Genomic DNA, 16724 nt, shown 5'->3' on the forward strand with positions numbered 1-16724 from the left:
GAAGGGATTCAAATATCCGTCCCAGCTGGAAACTCATTATTACAGTCACACCGGAGAGACCGTTCACTTGCTCTGTGTGTGGGAAGGGATTCACTAAATCATCCGGCCTTGTGACACACCAGCGAATTGACACCGGGGAGAGGCCGTTCACCTGCTCTGTGTGTGGGAAGGGTTTCACAGAGTTGTCTAAGCTCCAGACACACCAACTTGTTCACACTGATAAGAGACCTTTTCAGTGTTCTGACTTTGAGAACAAGTATAAAAGCAAAAATGATCTGCTGACACATCAACGCACTCACTCTGGGGAGAGGCCGTTCACCTGCTCCGTGTGTGGGAAGAGATTCTCTTGGTCATCCAACCTGCTGAGACACTGACTTGTTCACAGTGACGAGAGACCTTTTAATTGTTCTGTCTGCGAGAAGACCTTTAAAACCACAAAGGATCTGCTGACACACCAACTGGTTCACACTGATGAGAGACCTTTTAAATGTTCTGTCTGTGAGAAGACCTTTAAAAGCACAAGGGATCCGCTGACACACCAACGCACTCACACTGGGGAAAGGTCATTCACCTGCTCCGTGTGTGGGAAGAGATTCTCTTGGTCATCCGACCAGCTAAAACACCAGCGAGTTCACAAGTGATTGCAGGGCTTGGATTCTGCTGTTATTGCTGCTGTTAATCACATCCAGGACTGAACCATGTTCACTCTAACAGTTGGGTTTCATTTCTGCTGATCTTAAACTCCAGCCCAGTTACAGGGGCTCTTATTATTCTGGATAAACCATCTGGGGTTTTACCTGCCAGCATAGGTCTAGAGGTGATTAATGTCTGACTCGCCGAACTGTCTGACAGTGAACCTAGTTTGGATCACCGCTTAATCTTCGATCTTCAGTGGAATACAAGCTGAGTCTGTGCAAACTGTGCTCATAATTTATCCCTTTCAGCCCCGGGATCATTCTGGTGAATCTGCGCTGCTCCCTCTCCAAGGCCAATATATCCTTCCTGAGGGGCCGAGCCCAGATCTGAATCCAGTGCTTCAGATCGGGTCTAACCAGAGCTCTGTACAGCTGTAACATCACTTCCACCCCTTATTGGTTACCAGGTGCTGCTTGATGACTCTTTCCATCACTCTGATGATTGAGAGCAGGCTGACAGGACGGTAATTGGCCGGGTTGAATCTTCTACACTCCTCATTGACCAGGGCTGGTTGTCTGCCTTGATGGTGATGGAGGAGTGAGGGCCACGAGTTTACAGATTTTGGTGGAATACAATTCAGCTACTGCTGAGGGCCCACAGCGCCTCATGGACATCCAGTTTTGAGCTGCTAGATCTGTTCTTAATCTATCTCACTTCGCACGGTGGTAGTGCCACACGATACGATGGTGGGGATCCTCAGTCAGTATTTGGTCTCCACAAGGACTGTGCAGTGGTCACTCCGACCAATACTGTCATAAACAGACGCATCTGCGACAGGTAGCTTGCTGAGGACGAGGTCAAGTAGGTTATTCCCGCGTGTTGGTTCTCTCACCAGCTGCCTGCGCTGAGAGTGTTTGTGATGGTTTAATGGTGGTCCCCATGACCCAGGGTGCCACAAGCCCTGCCCCTCACACACTCCGATTGGTTGGAGGACCAACCGCCCGCTCAGTCCTCCAGCCCCGCCCCGCCCAGCTCTTCCTATTTGTCCAGAGCTCCCGTCAATCACCAAGGCAGTGTGAGCTGAGCATGCGCAGGCGATGGTGGCGACTGCGGGTGAGGCAGCAGGTGAAAGATGGGTGGAGGGAACGGGTTAATAAACCCCAGGGGGACGCAGGCTGCTCACACCCCGAGTGCGGCCCCAGGCCCCATTATTAAAACACTCAACATTATCCGCTTTACAAGCACCCGGGGTGGGCCTCAGGCCCCGAACAAGAGCCTCCGGGCCGGGCGTTTGCCCCGAGCGGGGCGGCAGCTCCGGGGCTTTCTCCCGGTGACAGGCCCGGGTTAACGGCCGCCATGTTGAGAGGCTCAGGGGGCAGCAGGGCACATACGTGGCCCCCTTGGCCAGGAACCAGGAGGAGAGAATCTTGTCAATTTCTATCCTGGACTCACAGTGATGGCTTTTGTAAACTCCTTTTACAGGCTGTGAGAAGGGCAGCATTTACACACCGCAAACTCAAACCAAACATCACATCGAGATCTGACAGAGTCACTCCATTCATCAGGACCTGAATATTATCGGCCTCTGAATGTGGAATCCAGATCTGTGGGAAAAGATTTCAAACATCAGTGTGAGTGGAAAAGCACCGAGACACACACAGCCGAGTGAGAGTGTTCCAGTGCACTGACTGTGGAAAGCTTTAACCAGTTACACAGCCTGAAAAAACATCGCACCATTCACAGCGGGGAGAAACCGTACACGTGTTCTGTGTGTGGACGAGGCTTCAACTGATCGTCCAACCTGGAGAGACACAAGGACACCCGCACCATGGAGAAACCGTGGAAATGTGGGGATTGTGGGAAGGGATCCACTTACCCGACCCAGCTGGAAAATCATCGGCGCACTCACACTGGGGAGAGGCCATTCACCTGCTCCATGTGTGGGAAGGGGTTCACTCGGTCGTCCCACCTCCTGAGACACCAGTGAGTTCACAAGTGACTGCAGAGGTTGGATTCTGCTGCTTTTCCTGCTGTTAATCACATCCGGGACTGAACCATGTTTATTCAAACAATTGGAGTTTGTTTCTGCTGATGTTAATAACCCCTATAACTGGGCTGGAGTTTAATATTCTGGATATATAGCTGATTGTGTTCTCGGGGCTGCAGTGTCCCTTTAATGACCGCTGTCTGTGATCTTTCCGCTTAATTCAGGAACTCTCATCAGAAACTAGTTAACAATAAAATTATACATTTTACTTCAATCCTAAATTAATCTTTGGTACAATTCAGTGTCTGAAAGGTTCTGCTGATTATCATCTCCAATTAGAAAGTGCTGATTAATCCTCGCTAACAATTCTTACTGACTTGCACATTACACACAGAAAGAAGGGGAATGGGGATTGGTGGAAAATCGAGAGACCCAAATGTTGCCCCTCCGCCTGGTACAGCAATCCCCTCGGCACGGGAATGGAGACAAGTCTTATCCAAGTAACGGGCTGAGTTTAATCTTTCTGGGCCTGTGGTGTTGGTTTACATCAGACAGGAGGAGATTGGTGTCAGTGACTGTGGGGCTGGTTTATATCAGACAGGAGGAGATTGGTGTCAGTGACTGTGGGGTTGGTTTAAATCAGACAGGAAGAGATTGGTGTCAGTGACTGTGGGGTTGGTTTATATCAGACAGGAGGAGATTGGTGTCAGTGACTGGGGTTGGTTTATATCAGACAGGAGGAGATTGGTGTCAGTGTCTGTGGGGTTGGTTTATATCAGACAGGAGGAGATTGGTGTCAGTGACTGTGGGGTTGGTTTATATCAGACAGGAGGAGATTAGTGTCAGTGACTGTGGGGTTGGTTTATATCAGACAGGAGGAGATTCGTGTTAGTGACTGTGGGATTGGTTTCTATCAGACAGGAGGAGATTGGTGTCAGTGACTGGGGTTGGTTTATATCAGACAGGAGGAGATTCGTGCCCTTGAGAAGGTGGTGGTGAGCCACCTTCTTGAAGCGCTGCAGTCCGTGCGGTGAAGATGCTCCCACAGTGCTGTTAGGGAGGGAGTTCCAGGATTTTGACCCAGTGACGATGAAGGATCGGCGGTATATTTCCATGTCGGGATGTTGTGTGACTTGGAGGGGAGCTTGAAGGTGGTGGTGTTCCCCTGTGCCTGCTGCCCTCGTCCCTCTCGGTGGTGGAGGTGGCGGGTTTGGGAGTGAAATGTATATACCTTTAAGGGAGGAACTACTTTTTACAGCTCATGTATACTGTAGTACCGGCAGTGACCACACCTGTATATAGCACTGAGTAGTAATCTGTACAGGCAGTTCCACTGTGAGCCATGTTGAGTAAACACCTGGGCCTAGAAATTCATTGTAGCCACTTTTGGGGCGGTAAAGTCGGGCGGCCGCTAAAGTTTGCGCCTGGCGCAAAATCGAGGCCACTTCTCCGATATTCATTAGCTTCGCCCTAAGAGTTTGCTCGAGCACTAAAACTGGCGCTGCACGCCTCTCTTTAGGCGCTAAGCCGGAGGTGCTGAGCGAGAGCGCCGAGGCCAGGCGCAGCGCAGGTGCGGCCATCTCGTGATTGACAGCAGACACCCTGGCGCCGGCCAGCTCTTAAGGGGGAAGGGTCGACTTGGTCTGCTGCCACGCCCTGGACAGTGGAGCCCTCCAGCTAGGCCTGAACACTGCTGCTGGACCCAAATATCACCTGAAGCCATGCAGAAGGCCCGTGAACGAGCGCAGCGCTTCTCAGAGCGTGATCTGAGTGTGCTGGTTGGTGGTGTGGAGAAGAGGTGCCATATTTTGTACCCGGACAATGGCAGGAAGCCGCTGGCCCACGTCTACCGGAGAGCCTGGAGGCATGTCGCCAGCAAGGTGTCAGCCAACAGCGAGGTCCCCAGGACCGGTGTCCAATGCCGCAAAAAGTTTAATGACCTCACTCGGATTGTCAGGGTGAGTACCCTTTCCAGTGTCCTCCTCATCCTTGCATGTGCACCTCACATTATGGGCAAAGGGACCTGAAAGCTCTAATGGCCAGCCCTCATCCAGCAGCTATGGGACAGGCATGAGCATCAATTGCACATTCTGCACTTAACACACTGGCCAAGCTATTCCACCATGGGAGGCAGTGCACACAAGATCAGGGCGACACACTGGCCAGGCTATTCCACCATGGGAAGCAGTGCACACAAGATCAGGGCGACACACTGGCCAGGCTATTCCACCATGGGAGGCAGTGCACACAAGATCAGGGCTACACACTGTACTTAGAGGCCGTCCTTTCTCTTGCAGGCCAAGCTGGCCAATAATAGGAAGAGCCGGACTGCGACTGGGGGAGGCCGACCCCAGATCCAGCCACTCACCGAGCTGCAACATCGCGTGGAGCGCATCATGGGTGGCCGGGTGATTGGCCCCGTTGCATGTGGAGATGCCGACCCTGTTCTGGGCACCAATGGTAAGGACATCAACATTTGGACCTCTCTCGTCCCACTTGCGCATCAGATCTACATCCTTTGCCACTGTCCGACCAATGCGCTGAATGCCACCACTCATGCATCCCTCGCTGACGCCCTCTCCTCACTCTAAAGCTACTCTTGTGCCTTCCTGCTTTCAGATGGTGAGGAGGAGGTCCCTGAACTTGCCAGTGACAGCCCCTCAGAAGAGGAGGAGGAGGAGGAGCAAGAGGAAGGCGGCCCATCAGGGGAACCCTCATCCGCGGCAACCCATGCGAATGTAGGGGACACGTCTTCCCTGGAGGGGAGCGTGGCGGAAGTGTCAGAGGGGAGGGGAGCTCATGGGACCTGCGGCCTGCAGAAACGCGGGAGGGGGGTGGAAGCTCAGCGGCCTTCTCCCCAGAGGGGGGAAGGGTCGGAGGGGAGTCCAATTGCTGGGCCCAGCGGCGTCCAGCAACGCAGGAAGGGTCGGCCAGCTCGGCGGCCTTCTCCCCAGAGGGAGAGTCCGGCCTCCAGTCCGGAGATGGTCTTCGACAAGGAGATGGAACGCCTCGAGGACTTGTCCGTGGACTCGGAGCGCCGGCACACGGAGCTCATGGGGGTAGTGGCACGGTTGCCTGAGGCCATCGAGTTCCTCTCTCAGAGTGTGACCGACGTCGGGGCCTCACAGGCCATCAGTTTGGCGGAATTCGGGGCAGAGCAGGCAGCGAGTCGGGCGGCAATCGGGGCAGCTCAGGCAGCGAGTGGGCAGCTGATCAGTGGTGCCGTGCAGTCACTGGGTGCTCTGATGAGGTCACTGAACAGGTCAACACGGGCACTCACTGCTGCCACACTCGCTGTGTCAGCCAGGCATCGCCAGGGCACCCGGCGCGCTGCAGCAGCACAGCGGTCTGTCCCTCGGCAGATTGGTGCGCATGCTGCAGTGCTGGCCCGGGCGAGTGCCAGTGTCTCAGGCGACCAGCGAGCGACTGCCATCCGCCAGCTTGCCCCCATTCCTCCAGCCGCCACTGCCACTCCCCCAGTGGAGCTGCCAGGAGCTGCTGCAGTGACTGATGCTGGCCAGCCACAGCTGCAGCATTCAACAGCCGCCCGCTCGACGGCCAGACCTCGACTAGGCCGACCCCCAAGGGCATCTGCCGTCACGACATGTGCCCCTCTGGAGCCTGCCCCCAGCCTTGCAGCAGCCAATGGCCTTACTTTGAGGAGGAGCAGCAGGGCGGGCAGGGGCCACACAAAGATGGCCAAGGCATCGCCCTAGCGGGCCAAAAAGTCGAATGTGTGGCCAGTTGTGTTTGTTTTTTGAGGCCGAGAATTGGATGTTTGTTTTTTGAGGCCGAGAATTGGATGTTTGTTTTTTGAAGGCCGAGAATTGGATGTTTGTTTTTTGAAGGCCGAGGATGTGATGTTTGTTTTTTACGAAGGCCGAGGATGACGGCCATTTTAGTTGCAATGTTTTGTTAATCCTCTCCAGGTTGTGGGAGCGAGTAATGTGTTTGAGTGTTTTTTGGGGGTTTCGTCTGTTTTTGGTTTTCATGTGGGAAGGGCCCTGAGTTTGTACAATAAAGCATTTTATTTATTAACATTGTCCATGTTTGATCTTTGAAGTGTTTGTTGCCTTAACCGGCTGAGGGCTTGCGGAGCGGCTGCAATCATGTTCTTTCATTGGCACAAGCCATTCCCTGACAGGGGGCCTAGAAGTGACGTTCAATAAGCCGCCGACGGGCGGCCCTTGGACCTTGTGCCTCCCTCCTGGGCTGGTACGCCTCCTCCTCCTCCTCCTCATGCTCCTCCTGCTCCTCCTCCTGAGGTGGTGGTCCAACGTGAGGTGGCAGTGCCTGAGTCCTGCGGATAGCCAGGTTGTGCAGCATGCAGCAAACGACGACGAATTGGGAGACTCGCTCCTGTGAATACTGGAGGGCTCCCCCGGAGCGATCGAGACAGCGGAACCGTTGCTTGAGGACGCCGATTGTTTGTTCTATGATGTTCCTAGTCGCTTGATGGCTCTCGTTGTATGCCTCTTCAGCAGGGGTCGTGGGCGCGCGGAGTGGGGTCATGAGCCAGGTACACAAAGGATAGCCTTTGTCTCCGATAAGCCATCCTCTTGGGTGAGGCTGTGCCTGGAACATGTCAGCCACAGTTGTCTGTCGCAGGATAAAGGCATCGTGGCTGCTGCCTGGAAAGCGGGCATTGACAGCTAGGATGTGCTGCCTGTGGTCACACACCAGCTGTACGTTGAGGGAATGGTAGCCCTTCCGGTTGCGGTAATCCTCGGCATGCTCCAGAGGTGCCCGCAAAGCCACATGCGTGCAGTCAATGGCGCCCTGCACCATGGGGAAGCCCGCTATTCTTGCAAATCCCACTGCACGCTGCTGCTCCTTGTCCAGGGTCATGGGGAAGGAGATGAATTGATGTCTCCTTCTGAAAAGGGCTTCGGTCACCTGGCGGATGCAGCAATGCACAGCGAACTGGGAGATGTTAGCGATGTCCACAGCAGCGGATTGGAAGGAGCCGGTGGCATAGAAGTTGAGAGCCACCGTCACCTTCACTGCCACCGACAGAGACGTCCTGCGCATCAGCTGTGGCTGCAGATCTCTGTGAAGCAGCTGGCAGATGTCTGCAACCACCTCCCTTCTGAATCGCAGCCTCCTAACACACATCGCGGCAGACATGGTCAGATAGGAGGACTGCTGGCGGTATACCCTGGGTGGGTAAGGCCTCAGTTGGCAACGCCTGTTGCCCCCTCTGCGTCTAGCCAGGGCTGCCACTCTCTCACGGCGTCTGTAAGCCCTTCTGGCATAAGGCTGAAAGTCAGCGTTGGCACCCAATGCAGCCCCCATTATATGCTGGCAAACACTGAGCTCTGAATGAAGGCAAAGATCATTGCTAAGCTCTGGCCTGAGCCAAAAATACCTGTCCTAGTGTTGGTCCAAACCAGTAAGCTCTCCTCCTTGGTCTCTCTCCAAAAAACCGTTGCACAAGAGTGAATGCTGCAAAATGGCTGGCCTTTATAGTGCAGGGTAAGTGCCCTTTAATTAGGGCTCCCCGCGGCCTGCCTCGGCTGTGTACCGTTCCACTTCACAGTCGTTAGGGCCGCCCGGCGCACAATGGGCCGGCACGAGTGAAGTTCCGGTTCGGGGCGCACAAAGGGCGTTGCACGACGAAATGACGTCATGATCTGCGCGCGCAGCAGGGCGCGCGCTAAGACTTTGCGCCAGCGCTAAATGTGTACTGAAGTTGGGGCGAGGCGCAGATCGCGCTGCGCCCGGGTGCTAAGCGCCTAGCGCTCGAGATCTACTCCACCTAAGGCGCTAACGGCTGGCACGCCCAACTGAATTTCTAGGCCCTGTGGTTCCGTTTCTCCTGCAGTCTGTGTCTAATTATACACAGACACAACATTGGCGACGAGGCAAGTTCGAACCTACCTGCAACTCTGCATCACCTCCCGGGGATTCGCTCCTGGAGATCAGTGGATTGGAGGGGAAGGCCAGAGACTCGGGCGTCGACCACAGGCAACCGCCCAGTCATCCAGCAGAGACTCGAGAATTGCGGGGGAGGCTGTCGAGAGCCAGGCTTGGCTTTCCAGTCGAGGTGGTCCAGCGAAACGGGCTGGCAACAGGTAGTATGCAGACCCTTCCCAAACAGCGGCGGGCTAGAGCCCGACCGAGCGGCACAGCAAAAGGCCGAGCAGCGTCGACGGGGGAGAGAGAGAGAGGGCAGGGCGCACAGGGCGCAGCCGGTGTTCAGGGGCCAAGCAGCGTCGAAGAAAGGGAGAGAGAGACGCACAGAAACCCGCGAGGTGCCACCATTGCCATGAGGACCGCCGAGAGTGGCATTGCCAGCAGCGCAGGAGAAGCGCGTGAAACCTATAGGGCACCGCCATTGCCACGAGAGCCGCCGGGAGCGGCGTTGGCAGCAGCGGGGGAGGAAGGAAAGTGCGGGAGACGCCATTTTAAGCCATTGGGAGATACCATTTTAAACCACACCCAAAATGCCGAAGAGTGGCAGTATCACCACATTTGACAATGAAGTCGAAGATTGGACTACATATGTCGAACGAATAGAGGTATACTGCAAGGCAAATGAGGTGTCAGATGACAAGAAAGCATCGGTATTGTTAAATTTAATGGGTGCAAAGACGTATGGTTTATTACAAAATCTAGTAACCCCAATGAAGCCAATGGATACTACAGGAACATTTAAACCCCACACCTTGCTGATAGCAGAAAGATTCAAGTTTCACAAACGGAACCAGCATAAGGATGAAAGCAATGCTGATTATTTAACATTCAACAATCTATCAAAACACTGCCAGTTTGGAGCGGGACTGGCAGATACCTTAAGGGACAAGTTTGCGTGTGGGCTTCAAAGAGAAGGAACCCAGAAACGGCTTTTATCTGAAAAGGACATTATGCTGGAAAAGGCTTTCAGCATTGCGGTATCATATGAAGTAGCAGCACGGGGCGCTGCAGAGATACAACAGAGACCGCAAGAATATGGCACAAACGAAATGTCATATGGAACAGAGAAATGCTATCGCTGCGGCAGAACAACACATGACCAGAATGATTGCTGGTTCAAAGACAAAGTGTGCAGACAGTGTGGAAAAGTAGGAGACATAGCACGAGTCTGCAGGTCGGGAAAGAAAACCAACAATAAGAAACCTACCAAAGAAAAGTACAAGAAGGTACATAAGATGACAGAGAATAGTTCAGATGAACAAAAGAGTGATAACGACTCCGAAAGCAGGGAACTGAGTTGCCTGAAACTACATAATGTGATCACAACGGAGGATCACCGAACCATTTGGGTCACTCTCAAGATAGCAGGAGTCCAGGTAAGGATGGAATTGGACACAGGATCAGCCCTAACAGTCATAAACCGACGGGACTACGAGTGGCTATTCTCACACATACCCTTGAGAGACACAAAAATTATTTTGAAGACGTACACGGGGCAAAAAGTCTACCCCAAAGGAAAAATAAGAGTGACCGTTATATATAACGGTAAGGAAACACCAAAACTAGACCTGTATGTACTGCAAGATGGAGGACCACCATTACTGGGACGTGAATGGATCCTGGAAAATACAACTGGATTGGCATTCCATACAGGCACTGACTGTGGCTGACAAAAAGGATGACGACATCACACCTGGGCGACTGTCAAAGATCCTAACTGACGTGAAAGAAGTGTTTCAGCAAGGGCTCGGAACACTAAAAGGCATGACAGCGATGATTAAAATTGAAGAAAACGCAAGCCCAAAATTTTTTAAGGCCAGACCTTATGCGATCCGCCCAGCCGTCGAAGCAGAGCTGGAGAGTCTGGAACATTCAGGTGTACTGTCCATGGTATACTGGAGCGAGTGGGCTACACCCATCATCCCTGTGATGAAAAAGTCGTTGAGCAGCACGCCTGGGGAACCAAGGAAGGTTCGCATCTGTGGGGACTTTAAGGTAACAGTGAACCCGGTTCTTCACACCGCACAATATCCACTTCCGCGGATTGAAGATATTTTTGCCTCGCTATCTGGAGGGAAACGCTTCACTAAGATTGATCTGGCCCAGGCGTATCTGCAAATGGAGGTAGAAGAAGCATCAAAAAAATACCTCACAATCAACACCCATAAAGGTCTCTATCAATACAACTGGCTGGTATTCGGGGTAGCATCAGCTCCGGCTATTTGGCAGAGGGCAATGGAACAAGTCCTGCAAGGGATCCCAGGGACCCAGTGTTATTTAGACGACATCCTGGTCACGGGCAAAAATGACAGTGATCACCTTGCCAACCTGGAGCAGGTGCTCACTAGATTGCAGGAATATGGGCTCCGAGCTAACCGCCACAAATGCGAGTTTTTTAGGAAACAGATCTCGTATTGTGGCCACGTTGTCGATAAAGAGGGGTTACATAAGTCCCCAGAGAAGATTGAGGCAGTAGTCAAGGCTCCAGCACCGGAAAATGTGTCACAACTGAGGTCGTTCCTCGGGCTGGTAAACTACTACCATAAGTTCTTGCCAAATTTGTCTACAATACTACACCCACTGAACACCCTACTGCAAACTGGGGTGCCATGGAAGTGGAGTGACAAATGTAGATGAGCTTTCCAGAAGAGCAAAACACTAATCACATCAAAAGAGGTATTGGCCCATTACAACCCAGCATTACCAATTCGGTTGGCATGTGATGCGTCACCCTTCGGCATTGGAGTAGTGCTGTCGCACAAATTCTCGGACGGCTCAGAGAGGCCAATAGCCTTTGCGTCACGATCACTAACCTCAGCCGAGCGTAACTATGCCCAGATTGACAGGGAGGCCCTCAGCCTAGTGTGGGGAGTGAAAAAGTTCAATCACTATCTGCACGGGCAGAAATTCACCTTGCTGACTGATCACCAGCCTCTTGTCTCCATTTTTGACCTGAAGAAGGGCGTTCCGGTGATGACTGCGCAATGACTACAAAGATGGTCACTTTTTCTAGGGGTGCACCACTATGAGATTGAATATAAGGGCACGAAACAGCATGGAAATGATGATGGGCTATCACGCCTGCCACTGCCTACTGCGGAGGAAGCACCAGCAGTGGATCCTGTCGAAATATTCCATTCGACTATAGTTGAATACCTACCGGTAACTTGTATCGAAAAGGAAACCCGAAATGACCTGACACTGTCTCGGGTATATGATTTGACGGTGAAGGGATGGCCAGCACATGGCGACTCACTGTTGCCAGCATTCTCGACAAGGAGAGAACAGCTGTCAGTGTGCCGGGGGACCTTGATGTGTGGATCCCGAGTGGTAATTCCACCCAAGTTAAGGGATAGAGTGCGCAATGAGCTTCATGAGGGTCATCTGGGAGGGGTAAAAATGAAAAGCCTAGCCAGGGCTTATGTGTGGTGGCCGGGAATCGATAAACAAATCGAGGACCTGACCAAGAGCTGCTCAGGATGCCAGAGAGTCCAAAATGCACCACCACAGGCCCCGCTACACCCATGGGAGTGGCCCTCATCTCCATGGCAACGGGTGCATATTGGTTTTGTTGGTCCATTCATGAACTCAATGTTTTCAATAGCCGTGAATGCGCACTCAAAATGGCCTGAGGTCATCAAAATATCCTCCATCACCACGGAGAAAACTATTGCAGTCCTACGGACCATTTTTGCCAGGAATGGCTTGCCAGAACAGATTTGCTCCGACAACGGACCACTGTTTGTGTCCGAAGAGTTCCGGAGGTTCTTGAAAAAGAATGGGGTAAGGCATTACACATCCGCCCCGTATCATCCAGCCACAAATGGATTGGCTGAGAGGTTCGTACAAACCTTTAAGAAGGCAATAAAGGCTATGTACAATGACAACATTCCGCTGCAGCACAAGGTGGACAATTTCCTGTTCGCCTACCGGAATGCGACACATGCAGTCACCAACCAGGCCCCAGCCATGATGTTCTTTAACCGAAGGTTAAGATCTCGCCTGGATTTGCTCAGACCAAACGTACGAAGAGATGTTGAGAGTAAGCAATTCCAGCACATCCATGAGAAGCCAACAAGGAGCTTCAATGTAGGGCAACCAGTCTTGGCCCGCGACTACCGAACTGAAAAATGGCAGCCAGGAACGATATGCACACGGCAGGGCCCACTAATGTACACAGTGGACATTGGGGAGAGCATCGTGAGATGCCATGCTGACCAGATCCTAGAGTCACAGGAACAAGCCAACCCCATGCCTCGCCCATACGTACCTGGTGATGAACCCGACGTACAGGTCGCATCTACCCCAGAAACAGTAGCATCGGAAGCTGATGAACCAACCGACGACAGGGGGCCAGAATCGCCTCCGCACCAAGAGCAAGACACTCGGGAAAGGCGCTATCCAGAAAGGATCAGGAAGCCTCCCCAAAGACTGAATATATAAATAGACTATTTTCAGCTGATGTTGCATGTTAAAAGTGTTAATTGTAATTAGTTTGATATTTAATTGTTAAATGAGTGTTATGGTACTGTTAATCTAAAAGGGGAGGAATTGTAATGTATATACCTTTAAGGGAGGAACTACTTTTTACAGCTCATGTATACTGCAGTACCGGCAGTGACCACACCTGTATATAGCACTGAGTAGTAATCTGTACAGTCAGTTCCAGTGTGAGCCACGTTGAGTAAACACCTGTTGTACCGTTCTCCGCAGTCTGTGTCTTATTATAGACAGACACAACAGAGAGGTGCTGCCGAAGAAGCCTTGGTGAGTTGCTGCAGCGCCTCTTGTCGATCAGAGGTTCTCCACCGGGGTCGGTGAGAAGGTTTCAAGGGGTGGGCCCAGAAACTCTCTCCCTCTTTCATTCTTTCTCTCACAAGCAGCCCTCACACCGGGCGCCGGCTCAGTTCCCATTGAGCAGCTGCGGGGGAAGCGATGTGGGGCGCGATGGGGCCAAGGCTGCGGAAGCCGCCCCTCGCTCGCTGACAATTGGGTTGATCCAGATTCCCATCATCTCCATCCAGCCTGTTGCCCCCATCTCCCCCCTTCCCCCCTACAAATCCAGGCTGGGGTTTATTGGAGGGTGCGGCCATTCCCAATCCCAGGAGCCCAGCCCGTTGAACACCTTCTCCCACTGGAACAGGAGCAGTGCGCAGGCGCAGTTTGCGGGACCCGCAGCTCCAGCCGCCGCTTGCCCTCACACCAGGGGGCGCCACTGAGCAGGACAGTCCGCGGTCCCAGGGATTGGTCCCGTCAGCCGTCAATCAAAGGCCAGCAGCCAATCCGCTTGGCCCAAGTCCCGCCTCCAACCGCCGTCCATTGTTGGGGCGAAATTCAAAGCGCCGCGAGCGGGAGCTCCAACTGTGAATCAAAGTGGATAACCTCACATTTATCCACGTTATATTGCATCTGCCATGCATCTGCCCAATCACCCAACCTGTCCAAATCATACTGGAGTTTCTCGGCATCCTCCTCACAGCACACACGCCCACCCAGCTTTGTGTCATCTGCAAACTTGGAGATGTTACATCTAGTTCCCTTGTCTAGATCATTAATATATATTGTGAAAAGCTGGGGTCCTTGGACCGATCCCTGCGGTACCCCACTAGTCACTGCCTGCCACTCGGAAAAAGACCCGTTTATTCCAACTCTTTGCTTCCTGTCTGCCAACCAGTTCTCTATCCAAGTCAGTACCTTGCCCCCAATCCCATGTGCCTTAACTTTACACGCTAATCTCTTATGCGGGACCTTATCGAAAGCCTTCTGAAAGTCCAAATACACCACATCCGCTGGTTCTCCCTTATCTATTCTACCAGTTACATCCTCAAAAAATTCCAGTAGATTAGTCAAGCACGATTTACCTTTTGTAAATCCATGTTGACTTTGTCCGATCCTGTCACTGTTTTCCAAGTGCTCAGCTATTACATCTTTTATAATGGCCTCTAGCATTTTCCCCACTACCGATGTCAGGCTTACCGGTCTGTAATTCCCCGTTTTCTCTCTACCACCTGACAGTCCCGCCATCCCAGGAACTGATCTCATTGAACCTTTGTTGCACGCCCTCTATGGCAAGTATATCCTTCCTTCGGTAAGGAGACCAAAATTGTAGACAGTACTCCAGGTGTGGTCTCACCAAGGCCCTGTATAATTGGAGTAAGACTTCTTTACTCCTGTACTCAAATCCTCTTGTAATGTCAATCAACCATCAGCTAGAAGAGGTCGCTGGTGAGACCAGTGAAGAAAGAAAGACTTGCATTTCTATAGCACCTTTCACCACCACCGGATATCCCAAAGTGTTTTACAGCCAATGAAGTACTTTTGAAGTGTAGTCACTGTTGTAATGTAAGAAACGCAGCAGTCAATTAGCGCAGAGCAAGCTCCCACAAACAACAATGTGATAATGACCAGATAATCTATCTTTTTATGTTGATTGAGAGATAAACATTGGCTAGGAGACTGGGGATAACTGCCCTGCTCTTTCCCACATTACAACAGTGACTACTTCATTGCAGTACTTCATTGGCTGTAAAGCACTTCAAGACATCTGGTGGTCATGAAAGCACTGTATAAATGGAAGTTTTTCTTTCTTGAAACAATGCCATGGGATCTTTTACATCCACCTGAGAGAGCAGACGGGGCCTCAGTTTAACGTCTCATCCAAAAGACAGCACCTCCGACCGTGCCGCACTCCCTCAGCACTGCACTGGAGTGTCAGCCTGGATTTTGTGCTCAAGTCTCTGGGCTGGGATTTGAACCCACAACTTTCTGACTCAGAGGCGAGAGCGCTACCAACTGAGTAACAGCTGACACTAAAGAACAAGCAGTTCTGATGAAAGGTCATCGACCTGAAACGTTAACTCTGTTTCTGTCTCCACAGATGCTGCCCGACCTGCTGAGTATTTCCAGCATTTCTGTTTATACTAAAGAAACGAGGGAGTGATTGCTGACAGGAAGAATGTTGGGTCGTCCCACGCATGTGCACCTCCCTGGCGGCTGAGGTGAAACACTGACTCGCCCCCACCTGAGCCACGCACGCGTACCAGATGTTGCGGCTTTGCATGCGCACCATTAATCCTGGGCTCCACATGGGGCGAATCCTGCTCCTGTTTCCCTTCCTGTAACAGCACTGAGCTAAACCCAGCCCATAATGAGCAGGGCTCAAGGAGGCTGGTTGCTATGACAGTGATGTCATAAAGCAGGGCCATTCAGCCAGCTGGTCGTCTCCTTGTCCCTTTAAAGGTGGAGAGCCGGGACACCCTGTCTCCAAACACATCCCACCTGTTCATACTGAGAATCCCCGGGGAAGGCCCAAGGCCCAGAGTGTGGAACACAACCAAGGGGGAAAGAGGAGGAGAGAAGGGGAGGTAAATCAAGGAGTCGGGACTGAGGGACACCAAGCTTCAGTTTTAGAGCCTGTAGACTTCAGGAGGGGAAGAGTGAGTTCAGTAGTTTTAGGATCCAGGGAGAGAACAAGGAGCAGATGGGGAGACTGGTGTGGATTCCAGCACAGTGAGGATGTAGGGGGAGGGAGATTGTGTCGGGCCGTGTATTAGGGGTGTAGGAGGGACAAGAGAGGAAAGGTCAGAGGAGCAATTACTGCAGCAGTGCCCATAAATAGTGAGAGAGAGAAGGTGGGGGTTCGAGTGGACCAGGGACAGTCTGTTAAACACTCTGTTTGCTGTGACCAGTTTTCCTTCTGTTAAAAATGGCCTCCTGTAGCCCAGTGACACAAACAGCCCATTAAACTCCACCAATGCCCTTTGGTCGGGTGAGGTCTCCCTTTGTGAAACATCGGCTGTTGTTAAAGCTTTTCATTCTGACACACTCACACTGAGAAATGAGCTGCAGAACTGCCGACACCGTCAGCTTTAAGGAGACGTTTCCTTTTAGTGATCGGATTGTCCATTGAGTTTGATTAAACTGATGTTAAAGTAACAAGGCTGCTTTGCCCCGTGACAATAACAGATTATCAGAATATTTCCCATAGGTTAAAATCCAATATTACAGGGGCTCACTGCCCTGGATGGTTGAAGTGGACCCTGTGATATAATAGAATTTTCTGTCCTGTCAGACTTGGACATCTTGTAGACCCATCTTTTAACAAGTTGTGGGAACTCAGTTCTCAGATGGATTCCACTCAGTTTGTAACAAGTCCTCAATCAGCTCGTCTTATTGTCGAGATATC

Source organism: Somniosus microcephalus, chromosome 4 (assembly GCF_052327205.1).
Source record: "Somniosus microcephalus isolate GS21.2 chromosome 4, FLI_Smic_1.0, whole genome shotgun sequence".
Lineage (NCBI taxonomy): Eukaryota > Metazoa > Chordata > Chondrichthyes > Squaliformes > Somniosidae > Somniosus > Somniosus microcephalus.